At 40.5% G+C, this 15987-nt stretch overlaps 1 protein-coding gene and 1 pseudogene across 1 annotated transcript in view; both read right to left on the bottom strand.

Moving 5' to 3' along the window:
* The window catches only part of PRKCE (protein kinase C epsilon), a 665998-nt gene that overhangs the window by 393753 nt on the left and 256258 nt on the right, over positions 1-15987 (bottom strand). The gene's annotated exons all lie outside the window — the stretch shown is intronic.
* On the bottom strand, positions 8747-14590 carry LOC144455405 (zinc finger protein 687-like; annotated as a pseudogene).

Here is a 15987-nt window from a genome sequence, read left to right as displayed (position 1 = left end):
GCTTCCCCCTTCCCCCAATTTTCTATATTCTCTCTATTCTTGGCTCCACAGGTTTTACTTATGCAGGAAAACTATAATCTAAAACAATCAAAATTATCCATTTTACACTTCAATAGTGCTCTCGCCTTATAATGTGCTTAAGGCCTGATACTAATGAATCTAATTCCTCCGCCTCTTTTTCCCCTGGTCTTGAAGTTTCTGACCCTTTGCTCTTCCAAACGAACCCTGTTATTATTTTTTCTGACTCAGTAAGATAACATTTTAGTAATTTAATTGGGATGGCATTACATAAATAGATTAGTTAGGTAAAATTGTTGATTTTTATTATATTAGTTTTAGCTGCCCATGCACAATAAATATAACTTCAATTATTTAGATCTAACTTTATATAAAAGGGGTTTTATGTTTATATTTGTATAGTCCCTGTGTCTGTTTTGGCAGGTATACTTTTTTTTATTGTCTAGTTATTTTATACGGTCTCTATCACTTTCTTAAGTCTTCATAATCAACTAAATAAGAAATCAAGCAAGCCCTGATTTTTAGTATTTGCCTACTTCCAAGGCATAAATGCTCAACATTGAACATTTAACAATTGGCTCTTTTGAACAGCCATGAGGCTGGCTCCAAAGAACACTCGGGGAGAAGTCACCCTCAAGACCACTTAGTCAAATCCCCTCCTTTCACAGAAGAGGCCTATATTAAATGGCTTGCTCAAAGCCACATTTAGTAGCAGGGCTAAGAGTGCAGCCCAAGTCCTCAAGGCCTTATTCCCATGTTCTTTCCACCACATTGCCTAAATAAGCAAATGGCAATAACGTCAGCAGCCTGACAGCAGGGCTGAGAAGGGGATGGGAGACACAGGTATATATTAGGGTACAAGTGTTCCTCGTCATCTCATTAAGCTTCAGCCCCACGCTCTCCAGAACTGCAGAGAGTAGCCTCTAGGAGGCAGGAAAAGGCATGTCAGTAGGTGATTTGGCAGACCCTGGTGCTAAGAGTCCAGTGGAAACAATAAGGGATTACAGGGTGAGTGTGTTCGGAGTATAGATTTGAGCCAGATAAGAGAGGGAGACATACTATGTGCTGGGAGTGAATCTGTATTTAAATTAGGGTGAGAACCAGGGCCAGAAACAATGAGCTCGGTGCTGTAACAGTGTGTTTTGGGAACAGAGTGAGTTTGAACAGGTAAGATGGAGGGGCCTGAGAGGGACAGTGTGGTGAGAACAGAAACAGTGTAGGGGGTAGCTAATTGTTAGCCTGTCCCTCCCCCCACCCCACACACTCAACAGTATTCTATGTAAGCAGTAATTTCAGGTTCTGCCTTGTACAGGATGGCTAAGCCATGAACCTTGGAACTGTTACTGGTTTGCTTTGGATAGAGTTCCTGAGGGCACTGGATGACCCAGGGCACTGAACAGTAAGGCCTTTAAGCCGGAACTGAGATTTCTGAGCAATTGTGTAGGCTCACTTCACATTGATGCACCATAATAACAACAAATTCCCATGCTTTAAAAGGAAAACTAATCCACAAGGATAAGCAAAGAGAGGAGGTGACTGAAGTGGAGGAGCCATGATTACCCACCCCTCTGCCACTACCAGAGAAGCCACAGGGCAAGGAGTGGGGGACACAATCATGTACTGGACTCTTTCTTCCCAGTGTCAATAGGTCTTACCCATAGTAATGGCAAGGAAAGAAATAAGCATCTACCTCCCTACTCCTGTAACACTTGCAAACCCTATAATGATTTTTTTTAAGCTCTAGAAAATAACTCTTTTGGTGCCTGGACTGCTAGATTGGAAGTTCTCTGGGGTCAGGATAGTATCTTACCTAAATTCTAAACCTGGACACCTAGCACAGTGCTCCGTATACAGCAGGTGCTTAATTAATGTTTTGTGTTAGATTACACTGAAAAATGACTGAAGTGGACCCAGGTTTTGCTAGGAACCAGCAGGGTTCTAAGTAGGAAGAAAATCCTTTGGGACCATTAATTTAATGCTAAATCAAATTCCAATATCAGTTCTATTAATGAAACATACTTAAAGTTAACAGTAAAACAATGGTACAGAAGCAATTTAAACTAAAAAAAGGAATAGCTGGTTTGGAACGTGATGTATAACTTCCCTTGAATCCACCAGAAAGGAAAGAAGGAAAGGAAGAGAGGAAGAAGAGAAGGAAAGGGACGAAGAAGGGAAGGATGAAAGAAGGAAGGAAAGAATTGCATAAGCAGATTTTTTTTAATCTTTTTTCTAGTCAAGGCTATATAAACCCAATTAACCAGACTCAACAATTCATTTCAGTGGGCATGTATCAAGCACCCACTATTGTTAGGCACTGTGCTAGGCACAAAGGACGTTATCAAAGATAAACAGAGAATATTCTCCTGACCTTAGCAAGTTTACATTTGGGGTGGGGGAGATGTGGGGTGGGAGGGGCCTGGTAGGGAGAATGTGAGGATGCAGCGCAGACACAGATAAGACAAAACAAAGTAAATTGGGAAAGGAAAAAAGGAGATAATTATAACCTGGGACTGGGAGGGGAGGGAGGGGGAAAGGCTGCATGGAGGAAGTGACTGGTACCTGATACTTTACAGGATCCATAAGCCTGATAAATTTCTGCAGAGAATGCTCTCTGAAGAACTTTGCAAGTCAAGCATGTGTCAAAACTGAGCATTTCCTTCTATTAACAGCTTTAAAATATATCTGAAAGAAGGTCGCTTTTTCTCCACATGGGGTTGTCCTGAAAGTGACTTCTTTTTTAAAAATAAAATTGGTATTTTTATATCGCCTAAATTTCCCCCACTATCTCTCCCAAAGAGCTATGCTATACGACAAATAATATTTTTAAAGAAAAATCAGCTCAGATTCTTACAATCTAGCCAATAGCTTACTAATGTTCAGACTCCTTAAGAGCTTGCCCAATATGACGGATATTCTAATAAACCTTGTCTTTTGCTGGGGGGGGGGGGGGAAGGAAAGAAAAATGAACAAGAAGAAAAACAACAAAATTAATCAATGCACTGAAAATGTCTGAAAATCTACTCAAATGAACCTCGCCCATGGACATTCCACCTTTCAAAGAGTTGGGGGCGGGGAGGTGTCTTCTCATATCTCTTCTTTGGAGCCACAGTTGGTTTTTTGTAATTTCTACAAGTGCCTCTTGGCAGAAGCCAGAGCTTATCCTGAAATATCAACAGGCCCAGAGCTGGCATTAAAAAAAATAATAATAAAGTTCTGTGTAGAGGGGGAAAAAAAATCGATTTCTGATTTTGAGACATCTTCCCAATTGCTTTCCTCCCCTCATTTTTACAGTTTGTGGGCAGGGCCCCTTGGCAACAGAGAAATATGAAAATTTCCCGGCTAATTCATGCAAAAGAAACTTCCTCTGCCCTCCAAGATCAAGGTGAGGCCCAGACTCTCTTGGAAAACTCTTTGGACGGCTAAGTGCACTGTACAGGGACAGGTTCCTAAATACTTCTCCTGACAGACTGAAGGCGAGAGCTAAAGAAGGCTCTCTCCGATCTGGGAGCCTAGGGAGCAAAGAGGGCAAAAGAGACCCTGGGGCATCTGGATGCACAGCTTTTCTCAGCTGTGACAACTTTCTGACTCACAACTGTGATGACAATAGTCAAAACAACTGGCATCTAGATAGCTATCTAAGGTGACAAAGAGCTTTCTAAGGTGTCTTATTTAACTGTCAAAACAACCCAGTGAAGTGTTATTATGATTATCCCCATTTTGCAGATGGGGAAACTGAGGAAGACAGGAGTTAAGCAACTGGCCCAAAGTCACACCGCTAATAAGTGTCTGAAGCCACATTTGAACTCTGGTCCTCCTCATTCCAGGTCTAGCATGCTATTCTCTACACCATCTAGGTGTGTGCGTTTGTGTATTTTTTTTTTTTGCTGAGATAATTGGGGTTAAATGACTTGCCCAGAGTCACACAGCTAGTGAGTGTTATGTGTCTGAGGCTGGATTTGAACTCAGGTCCTCCTGACTCCAAGGCCAGTGATCTATCCACTGCACCACCTAGCTGCCCCTAGATGTCTATATTTTGAACATACTTATTTTCATATACTTAATATTTGTTAGTATCATCTTTCCCTATGGAAGCAAGCTTCTTGAGCGCAAGGAATATTTTAATTTTGTCTTTGAATCCTTATCACCTAGCCCCTGCCTATCACATTGTGACATTTATTAAATATTTGCTGATTGACTTCCAATAACATCCACCTTCTGGAAAACAATTACAAATCTAAAAACAAGGGCCTCTGAGTAGCCAAAACAGCCATCGTGAAGACCATGAAGTATAAAGTCTAAATACTTTATATTTGAAAAATACTTTATTTTTTATATCCAGAGTGCCTTGGACCCTCTGTGTCTCACTGACTTTTATTTAACACAGAACTCTAACCTCGGTTATCACAATTTCCCAGCTCACAAAATCACTGCATAGTAGCGAACTAGAGAAATAGGAAGGAGGCTTGGGCTACCAATGGAGGAGACATTCTCTCAAGTGACTGTTTACAAGAAGAGAAGAAACAAAAATATTAAAAAAACAAAAAACAGCCATATGGTACTGCATAGAGAGACTTGATTACCATGTGAATTTGCTGAGGTCATTTCTTTTTCTTTTTTTTTTTTATCCTTTTTTATAAGAAACAGCTCTCTGGATAGGCAAGGAGGGATATATTGAGAAATAAAAGTTATCAATAAAAATTTTAAAGCAATTATAGGAATTTTAAAAGCATAACAGGGGCAGCTAGGTGGCACAGTGGATAGAGCTCTGGCCGTGGAGTCAGGAGGACCTGAGTTCAAATTCTGCCTCAGACACTTGACATGTATTAGCTGTATGACCCTGGGCAAGTCACTTAACCTCAATTGCCTCACTTTAAAAAAAAACCTGAAAAAAAATAAGTCTAAGGTCATTCAGCTTAAGATTGACTAGTCAGTAGCTCCAGAGGGCATGGCTATATTATCATTAACTGATATTCATCATAATCATCTTGTACCATCAAACCAATCTACAAGCATGTGTTAGATCTATACAAAGTCAGGCCCAACAAATAATAATACTCTTAATCAATTTTTGATTATAATACATTTTATATTTAAATGTGTTTTAGTAAGTATTATTTCTTTATTATTTATATTAAATACAAGTTTACATTATATTTAATATAATAATAAATATAAATAAAATTATGTAGATTTTATAATTTATATTAAATATATTTTATGTTAAATATAATTAATAGTTGGATATATATTTAAAATATATTTTATATATTCTGTTGAAGGCAGGCAAGGATACAATACATTTGAGAAAGACTAGACTAACAGTGAAATTTTTTTTTCAATTTTTAGAGAAAACTTCATTTCATAGATAATCATTCATTTCTCAATGATATAAGAAAAAGGTCATTTCTGCATTAATAAAAGCATGTGACTCTACAGTGACATGAGCTTCACCCTGTGTTTTCTCTATATGACAAAATAAAAATCTTGTTCTATAGATGGATTCCTTCCATTCTCTGCTTCTGCTACTCCTGACAGATGCCGTAGATAGAGAGGAGGAAAATGGGAGCATGTCAAGGGGGTTAGGGACAACCCCTACAGATCTTTATAAGAGTAGACCTTTTCAACTACCCTTACCCATTTGAACTGCTGACTTATGGGCAGGATAGAAAATGAAATCCCCTGTATCTACAGGACAACCACACATCTAAAGTACTTTCATTAGCATTTCAATTTTTCACTTCCTCAAGGTATAGTGAGGATGAGGTTGACTATCCCAGTTTTACAGGTGGAAAGAGTACAGCCAAAGTCATTTTATGCCTGAAATTACAAATATGACACCGATTCAATGCCATCAAACAATAATGAATAATTACAATCAAAATAATCACCGATTCTCCAGAGTTAGCAAGGGACCTTCTCGGTTGTCTTAACTCCTGAGGGCAGCAAGTCCTTCTTCACTACCCCTGACAAATGACATTTAGCCATTGCTCAAACACTGCCAGTGACAGAGAATACAGAACATCACAAGGAAGAAGCTCATCGTTGGGACAGTTACAATTATTAGGTGAAGGCATCATACCCTGAACTAAAACCCACCTTGTCTGAAACTTTCTTAGTTCTTCCCTCTTGTATCTCAATAGCCCTTCCTATTCTCTCCCCCATATCTTCTCTTCTCTAACCCAAAGAGTGACTTAATACCTCAACGAACACTTAGTGGAGGACTTTCACGTAGAAAGCATTGTGCTAGAGACCTTGAATGGCATGGTTTATAGACCCTTTCCATCTGGGTAGCTCATCTCTGAACATGCCATAGTTGGACAATATTACTCCTACAATGAGGTGCATAGATTTGTAGACATCGCAGAGGTGGCATGACCAAGACATGGGAAAGTGGGACTGGAAAATGATTCATGATCCATGCCCTGGGATACTTGATATCTTGCTAAAGAGATAAGATTTCCACATGTGAAGAAATCACTAATAACATGAGACACCAAATTTAAAATATACAAAATGAAAATGGGAGGATAGAACAAAAATCTATTATGCTTCAGATCACTAGAACAGTCAGAGCTGCAACCATAATTTCCAATAAGGCAATGATATAAAGTGATAATGTCAAGAAAAGCAAACAGGAAAACTATATGATGTATAAACCCAGTATTGACAAGGGGTGGCGGGGAGAGAAGGAGAAGAACTATTAAATGTCTACACCAAATGACACAACATCTAAATTCTTAACAAAAAAGCTAGGCAAATTACAAGAAGACAATGATAGGAATGCATGATAGTAGGACTTTTTTACTATTATTCTTTTAGAGTTACATAAATCTGACAAGGATAAGAAGGGAAATAAGGGGTTTTATAAGTTCTTTGAAAATGATTTGATTGGTCTATGGCGACTTCTGAAAGGGAATGTTAAAAAATGCACATATATTCAACATCCTTTGGTACCTTTCTAAAAATGTATCATGTGCTAAGGCATAAAAAGAATTATAAATGTAAAAGCACAAAAATAATAAACATCCTTTACAGATCATAATACAACAAAAACAGTCACTAATAAAAGAAACATGAGCAAAAGATACAGACCTAAATAGAGAGTAAGTAATGATAACCTGAATGTTTTCAAAGAATAAATCATAAAAACAAGACAAAAATCCAAAATTTATAGTATTTAACTATAAGTATTAGTTTTCAGAGGAAAATTTATATCTCTGAAATCTATAAAAAGCACGGATCAAGGAATTGAACATTCAAATAAAAAGACTAGGAAATTTAAAAATTAACCCTAAGATAACTACAAAAGACAAAATCTGGAAAATTAAAAAAGAAATAGAGAAACTTGAAAAAATTTAAAAAAATACAACTGAAAACCAAAACGTATGTTTAAAAAAAAATACAAAGACTGGCAAAATCAACAAACCATTTGCCAGTCTAATCAAGAGAAGGAGAATGGAAGATCAGATTAGCAAAATAAAAAATGAACAAGCTAAAAAGGAAATTAAAAGGATTATTAGAACTACCATGTACAATTATATGACAACAAAAATGAAACTTCAAAAAAAGTATAAATTGCTATGAAAAGATAAAACGAACAAAATTAACAAAACAAGAAATATTAGCCATGTGTAAAAAAGAAATGGAGTGAATTCTAAATTAACTGCCCAAGAGCAAAATCCCAGCTCTAGATGAATGGACAAGTGAATTTTATCAAATATCTGAAGAGAAGAGCAATTATGCCTATTACAAAAATTGTTCTCAAAAATAAAGACAGAAAGCCCCATACCAAGCTCCTTTTATGGGACTACTATGATTCTGAGATCCAAATCAGGGAGATTTTAAAGAACCACAACACACAAAAAGAACTACAGATCAATTACACTAAAGAATATGGATGCAAACATTTTCAAATAAATACTTGCAAAGTATATCCAGAAAATAATTTACTTTAACCAAGTTGGATTCACGTCTGGGATATAAGGATGGTTCAACATTCAGAAAAACAATTAGCCTAATTAATCATACAAATAATAAAAATAGGCAAAAACCTTACTATTATTTCAATGAAAGCAGAAACATCTCTAGACAAATTACAGCATCCATTTATATTTTTAAAAACCCGTAAAAAAGCATTATTGTGGTAGGGCCCTTTTAATATGACCAAAAGCATAAATCTAAACCAAGATCTAGTACTAATTGCAAAGGAGAAATATTAAGAATTCTCTCCATGCAAATAAGAGAAAAACAGACATAGTCTCTGTCCCCACTATTATATGAAATAGCTCTAGAAAGGCTATATATAGCATTGAGAAAAGAAAAGAGAACGTTTAATTATTCAGTCCATCAACGCCAAGTTCTAAGCACTGTGTTAAGCACCAAGAATACAAAGCTACAAATCCAATTTTAAAAATACAACATAAAGATACAAATCTGATACAAAACACAATACAGTCCCTACCTTCAAGGAGTTTATAGTCTAATGAGGGAGACAACACATGCACAGATAAGTATACTAATAAAATATACAAAATAAGAATACGGTAGTTTGGGGAACTAGCAGTTTAGGGGGATCAGGAGTAAAGTCTGCATGCAAAAGATGGTCTTTGAGCTAAGTCTTGAAGGAAAGCCAGTATTACAAGAAATCAGGGTAAGGACAGAGGGCATTCTGACGGAAGAGCCTATGCAAAGGTATGAAGATAGGAGACAGAACTGTATGTATACGGATTCAACAGGCTTCTGCAGCCAGGTTCTCATCCAGGACCAGGATGGCTGAATTCCAGAATTTGTGCAGGAATAACATGTAAGACTGGAAAGTTGGGACATAGCCAGTTTATGGAGATACTTAAATATAGCTAAACCTAGAAGTAATAGGGAACCCCAGGAGTTTATGCAGGAGTGGGTTGACACGCTCAGACCTGCACATTAGAGTTGGAGGGGAGAATGGATTGGCGCAGACAGAGACAATAGCCCAGGCAAGAGGGGATAAGGACCTGAATTAAGGTAGTAACTGTGTGAATGAAGAAGAGGGGGCAGGTATGAAAGATGTTATAGAGACAGAAAAGACAAGATTTGGCAACTGACTGAATATCTAGGTTGAATGAAAATGAAGAGGACATACACCTTGGTTCCAGATAGGAGGACTACTTGTAGTTCCTAAATGCAGTGTTCCATCCCTCATCTCCTAGCCTTTACAGAATTTTTAAAAGAAGAACTAGCAATCATTAGGAAAAGTGACCCAAATCACTAATAATAAGGGAAATACAAATTAAAACAGTTCTGAAGTTTGGCTTCACATGCTATAAATTTGCAAAGATAACCAAAACCATTAACGGTCAATGTTGAAGGGACCATGGGAAGATAGACCCTGGGCAAGTCACTTAACCTCTGTTTGCCTCAGTTTCTTCATCTGTACAATGGAGATTATAATAGCCACCTACCTCCTAGGGTTATCTGAGGAGCAAATGAGTTAATATTTATAAAGTGCTTTGCACAGTGCCTGCCCCTTATAACTGCTATATAAAAATATATGTATATATGCATATCTTATTATTACACACTGTTGGTATTTGTGTTAACAAAGGACTGAAAAAAAAAATAAATGCCCATCACTCGGGGGATAGCTAAAAATTGTGGTTCACAAAGATAATGGAATATTATTGTGTGGTAAGAAATGAAAAGCATGAAGTCAGAGGATCATTGTATGACTCAATGTGGAATTAAATAAGCATAATCAAATGACAATATTCACAATGACTATCATAATGTAAGTGAAAAAAATCACTAAAAGGACTCTGAGCTTTAAAAAAAAATAAACCAATGATGGTAATTTAAAAGGAATAATGAAACATATCTCCCACCTCATGCAGAGAGGTGATGACTACCTAGGCAAAACGTGGGCACTACAGACAGTCACCATAGAGGATGTTTTGTTAAATGAAACTGGAGATAGGAGAGGAAAAGGCTGATATTTCTAGAAATAATTATGATGTAAAAACAAAAGGTTTCAATAAAAACTTATTTTTAAAAAATACAAGCCAAGCCTGGAGCTATATGCCTGTAACTCCAGCTACTGAGGAGAGAGAGGCTAATGGATTGCTTGAGCTCCAGAGTTCTGAGTTGCAAATGGACTAAAGCCAACTGGGAATCCAGACTATGTCTGGGACCAAGAGACTGAGGTCCCTGCAGCAAGCGGCCACCAGGCTGCCTAGGGAAGGGCAAACCAGCCCAAGTTGGAAACAGAGCAAGTCAAAACTTGTGTGCCAATCACAGTGGGATCAGACCCAGGAATGGTCCCTGCACTTTGGGGCAAGATAAGGACAGCCAATAAAAAAATATTTTTTCAAAAAAAGCTCATGATTAGTTCTCAATGAAGGAGAGAGACAGATGTGCTCAGAAACTCAGCAGCATCACTACCTGCTGACTGTATCAGGTAAGAAGTCTCTTTCATTGAAGTCCACAGACACCTGGTTTTCTCTTTCTTCTTGTCACTGCATTCTGTCAGCCCTTATCTGAGGTGTCCTTAGACCCTGAAGTGCCTAATAGTTCCTTTCATCCACATCATCAGTATCTGAGCATGAGAAACCCCTTTCCTCATCTGTTACCAGATGACTTGTCCCTTCTAAAGGCAACAGTAAGACAAGGAACAGGTGCATGGTTTTTGGTCCTCTCAGGATTTTAGACCACTGAAAACAGATGGAATATGAGCCAAGTGTCTCTGGCTGTTTAAAACGTGCACTGACCACAGATGCATAGGGTTATGGGATCTGGGGCCAGAAAAGCCTTTTCCACTCCCTTCACTTTAGAGACAAGGAAACTGGCTGCCCCCATGTCAGAGCCAGAATTTGAACCTAGAACAGCATCTGACTCCAAATCCAGTTCTCTTTCAACACACCCTTCTGTTACAAGCTTTCCCTGGTCCCCCCAACACTAGTGCCTTCTTTCTGATATTATCTCCAAGTTACCCCGTACATATCTTGTTTTGTATATGAATGAATGCAAGATTTATTAAGCACTTACTGTATGTAAAGCACTGGGGAGACACACAGGAAAGACAGACCCTGCCCTTAAGGTGATCACTTTCTAATGTTGTTTGCAACATGTCTCTCCCACGAGATTGCGAGCTCCCAGGGGGCAGAAACTGTTTTCACCTTTCTTTGTATCCTCACTGATGCTCAGCAAGGTGCCAGATGCATAATAAGCATTTAATAAATACTTGTTAAGTTAACCCGACACTGGCACTTCCTCTTTATCATAATTTTTTCTGACTGTGTTTTCAGAAGTGGGTCTCTACTCTAGATTCCTGACTGATCTTTTGTCATGTTAGTTTGTCTTTATGCATCCATGGCTGAGAAAGAAAAACAGAGACAGAAACAGAGAGAGGGAAGGAGGGAGGGGGAGAGAGAGAGAGATAAAGAGAGACACAGAGAGAGAAGCAAAGAGTTTGTGGACTATAGGCCAATGAGTTTGATTTCAATTCCTAGCCAAATTTTAGAATGCATTATTAAGTTACAGTCAGTGAATATCTGAGAAAAAAAGCAGTGATTGTAAAAACCTGACTTCATCAGCCACAAGTCATACCATACTAACCTCATTTTCTTTTTTTATGAATTAGTAGACTGACAGGTAGATCAGGAGAATGCTATGAATATTGTTTGCCAAGATTTTAACAAAACACTTGAAAAAAGGTCTTGTGCTATTCTTGTGATCATGAAGGAAATACATGGATTAGATCAAAGCACAGTTAAGTGATTTTAGAACTTAATGAACAGATGAACCCAAAGAGTAATCATGTTCAATGTCAAGTTGATGGGAAGTCTCCCAGTGGAGTATTTAAGGGATCAGTGCTTACAGGATTAGGGTCTTATGCTATTATGGTGTGTCCATCTACATGCACACCTCTGGACTTCTCCAAGCTGTCCCAGAAACCTCCTCATCCTGGAAGATCGCTTCAGCCCTGGAACTCCCCCCTCAGCAGTGTCATCTTCCCCAGGGCCCCTCCCTCTGATCCATGGCTCTTCCCCAAACCTCCATTTAAGGAGGGTGCCCAGGCAGGCTATTACTTCATTTCTCACCAGGCTGTACTCCACTGAACTCCATCATAATCCACCCCAATTCAGTGCCTTCTTCCCTCTCTCCCTTTTCAGATTCCTTTCAACACTGTCTTCCCCATTCAAATATAAGCTCTTTGAGGGCAAGAGCTGTTTTTCTTTCTGCTTGTATTTGTATTCCCAGCAAAAAGTAAAGGGTAGGATGGGCTTGAAGACACTGACACGCTGGGGCAGCAGATGCTGGTCAAAATATGAGAAGAGAGGCTGAGTGAAGACTGCGTCAGTCATGGAGCATTTGTAGATTGTCTTGGCTTGCTGTTTGCTGAAGCCACAGTGTTGGATGTGAAGGTGTGTATGAGCAACGGGTGCAGACTGGAAGACCATGGGACAAACGAGGAACTTACAGAAAACTCCGCAGTGTGATGTCTGGATACCTGATCTGATGGAGTTCACCCTACCAAACACTGAACAGAATGGGCACCCACATCCAACACGAGAGAAATGTCGACAGACTTCCCGAGGGGTGGCCTTAGAAGTTGGCCTGCAGGAAGTTTCCCCCACCCTCAGGGCTGATGTGATGGGGAGGGGAGTGGTGCTGTTTTGCATGTACTGGTGGGCGCTCAAACGGCAGCCACTGGGAAGCATCACAGAACAAACTGGATGCGCTGCTAGAGACCCCAGAGGCCGGGGGTCTAGCGTGCTAGAAGTGAGTGGCCATTCCGGCCTCGTCTCGCCACTGCTCCTTACACCTGAGGCGGCGGGAAAGCAATGTAAGTAGAGGTAGTACCAGATGCAATTCTGCCTACAGGGTAACGTCTGCGGTTCCGTAGCCCCTTCCTCTTTGCCTGGAGCAGCGGGGGAGGGGAGGAGGGCGTGGCTACGGGCACCAGAGGCGTGATGTCTGGCTGCCCAACCATCTGGTCCAGAGCCACGCGCCACATGACGAGACGGGAGCGCTGCATGACCAACCTCTGTCCTTGCACCTGCGGGCGTGGAGTTGGAGGCTGCGCTTGATGAACAAGATGAGGCAGCGGGCACAGTGGTTACAGGTAACCTCAGTCCGCGTGCTGCAGCGCTCATAATGTCTCACGATGCCCTTCTCCAGGGAGAAGGCGTCCCCATATTACAGGCACTGGTTCCCAAAAGGAGGCCCAGCCAGCCCACCTCCGTTGGCAAGCGCAGATTGGGTCGATAAGCCAGCAGCAACTTCTTGCTGTTGAGGACCTTGCTGAAAGCCTCCACCAGCCCGCAGAGATCGCTGGAACCCAGACCCTGTGAGCCTCAAAGGCTGCAGTGCCACCATGGAGGCACATTGACCTTCTGGCCCCTGCTCGCAGTGCCCCCCCCCAGGTTTGGGCAGAATCTGGGGTGGCTGATGCTGCAGGACTATGGCCTTATGGGGCATATTTGCTACCATCAGCAGTGGAGCACTGTGTCCTTCAGCTCTGTGCCATCCCCCACTTGGACACTCACCACTTTGGGTCTCTTGGGGGCCTTGGGGATGCCAGCCGCAGCTGGGAGATCCCCTTCGGTTGGGGAGACAGCAGCAGAAAGGTCAAGGCCTGAGGGGACATATGTCACTGTTCTTGTGATATTCCCATAAGATGTTTGAATAGTTTTATATGAATTCTGAGAGGCAGAGAGGAGCTGGAAGGAGCTGGGGAGTCATTGCTGTCCTCAGCTGCCTCAGCTCCACCTGAAGGTCTCCGAGGGATATCAGGGGCAGACTTGTTAGCTGTTCCCTCATCTTCTTCACCTTCAGCCGTTGGTGGACTGGTGTTCAGTTATCCTGGAGACCTGTGAGGGTTTCCTAAGGCTGGCAATGACTTAAAAAATGGGCCCCCCCCATCTGGGCAGGTGAACTACTAGGAAGGATGCTCACTTTGGAGGGGCTGGAGGCCACACCAGGCCAGCCTGAGCCAGAAGGATGAAGGGGCTGTCACTGTCTGGTTCTGTGTTCCTTAACGTAGGGAAGAATCAGGTTGCAGCAGAGAAGGACCCCAAGATACTGAAGAGCCTCCCCAAAGAAGTTAAATAATAATAATACCATTACCACCAATAATAGCTAGCATTTATTTAGCACCTACTATGTGTCAGACAGGACAGTGGAAAGAGTTCAGGGCCTGGAGGCAGGAAGACCTGAGTTCAAATCTAGCTTCAGACACTTATTAATGTGTGACCCTGGACAAGTCACTTCACCCTGTTTGCCTCAGTTTCTTCATCTATAAAAATGAGCTACAGGAGGAAACAGCAAACCACCCCAATATCTTTGCCAAGAAGACTCCAAATGGGGTCACAAAGAGTTAAACACAACTGAACAACGTGTGTCAGGCTCTATGCGACTCTAACATTTGGTGATTCAGTGACCATCAGGTGGGATGCTCAGCAGCAGTGCACTTCAGTCTTTTAAGTCAGGGAGGGATGAGTTCTTGCACCACCAGCACCCTCTCATTCTATCTGACTTGCCGTGTTGCAGGTATGAACAAATTCCTCTTACCGAATCCCTGGAAACAGTCATTCATCTTCCACTTAGAGACCTCCACTGACATTCAGAACTCACTTCCTCCTAAGTTTGGGCCATCCCATTTTTTAAAATTTCTGAGGAAGTGAGGAAATGTCCACTCACAGGGCCTGGTTCTGTCTTTAGGGATGATGCAAAACATATCTAATCTTTCTTTTTCTTGCTCTTCATATATTTGAAAACCGCTCTCTTGCCCCAAGAAATCATCAGTTGGCTTGTCCCTGCTAAGTCTTCTGCCTCTCAAGTTAAGTATCTCTTTTTCATTGAACAGATCCTCATACAACATGGTTTCAATTCCCCTCATCAAGAAAGTCTCCTTCCTAGTAACTGACGTTCCTCTATTTCTCAATCTCATGTGGTGTCCATACGTGGTAAGGTACCCCAAATGTTTTAGCCAAGAGAGAATGTGGTGTTCAGATGACAGAGGGAGCTGAAGATGGAAAGAGGAGATTATAGAAGGGGCAGATAATCCTATTGGTAGAGTTAATCTTTTTACCTACAAATATCACATTTGATCTCCTCCAGCCTTTTAAGATTTTTTTTTTATTCTGAATCTGTCATCCAAGAGGTTTACTATCCTACTCATCTTGATGTCATTGGCAAATTTGATATGCATGTTATCCACAGCATCCTGCTATATTACCTGAGTGACCTTAGACAAGTCACTTAACTTCTTGGGCCTCAGTTTTCTCATCTATAAAACGAGAAGGACGTACACTAGGTGGCCTCTGAAGTTCTTTCCAGGTATAGGTCTATAATCCTATGAGCTATAAAAATGGCAGAGTTATGACATATCATGTCCTTCCAGGTGGGCATCTAACAATTAAACAATGGATAAAGTTATTGAAACCAAGTCCAAACAGACCCAACCATTACCACCCTGCCCACAAATCACTTCACCTCTGGGCCTCAGTTTCTCCATATGCAAAATGAAGAGACTGGATTGGATAACCTCCAAGGTTTCACTTCTAGCCCTTGGACTCTTCTTATCTCCTGGAAGCTTATTCTCTGTGAATGAGTCATGAGCTTCTCCTTCTGTCTGAATCCTACTGTAATCAGTCAATTTCAAGTATTCAAATAAAAGAGAGGTTGGTTTTCTCGGTACCCGTACTTCTAACATTAGCTCCATATTCTGTTATCTTTAATCTAAGACATTTCCTTGCCAATTAAAAAAAGTCCTATATAAATCCTTCAGCTGTTTACCTGAATTCCATTTAATCACATCTAGAGATACATTTAAATAATCTACTATCAACTAGCCAGCAGCTGGGAGGGGAAAAAAAAAAAAAAAGAAAGACCCACTATCCCCTTATCCAAGTTTCTTCTCTGGCTGTTACTGCTGATAAAGCAGGCTTTAATTTCCATCAAGAGAAGCCATATGAAGTCAATGAATTAGTT

The sequence above is a fragment of the Phascolarctos cinereus genome, unplaced genomic scaffold (assembly GCF_003287225.1).
Source record: "Phascolarctos cinereus isolate Bilbo 61053 unplaced genomic scaffold, phaCin_HiC Scaffold_2;HRSCAF=192, whole genome shotgun sequence".
In the NCBI taxonomy this organism is placed as follows: Eukaryota; Metazoa; Chordata; class Mammalia; order Diprotodontia; family Phascolarctidae; genus Phascolarctos; species Phascolarctos cinereus.
The sequence above is the reverse complement of the archived record's forward strand: the minus strand, read 5'-3'. Positions and strand labels throughout refer to the sequence as shown.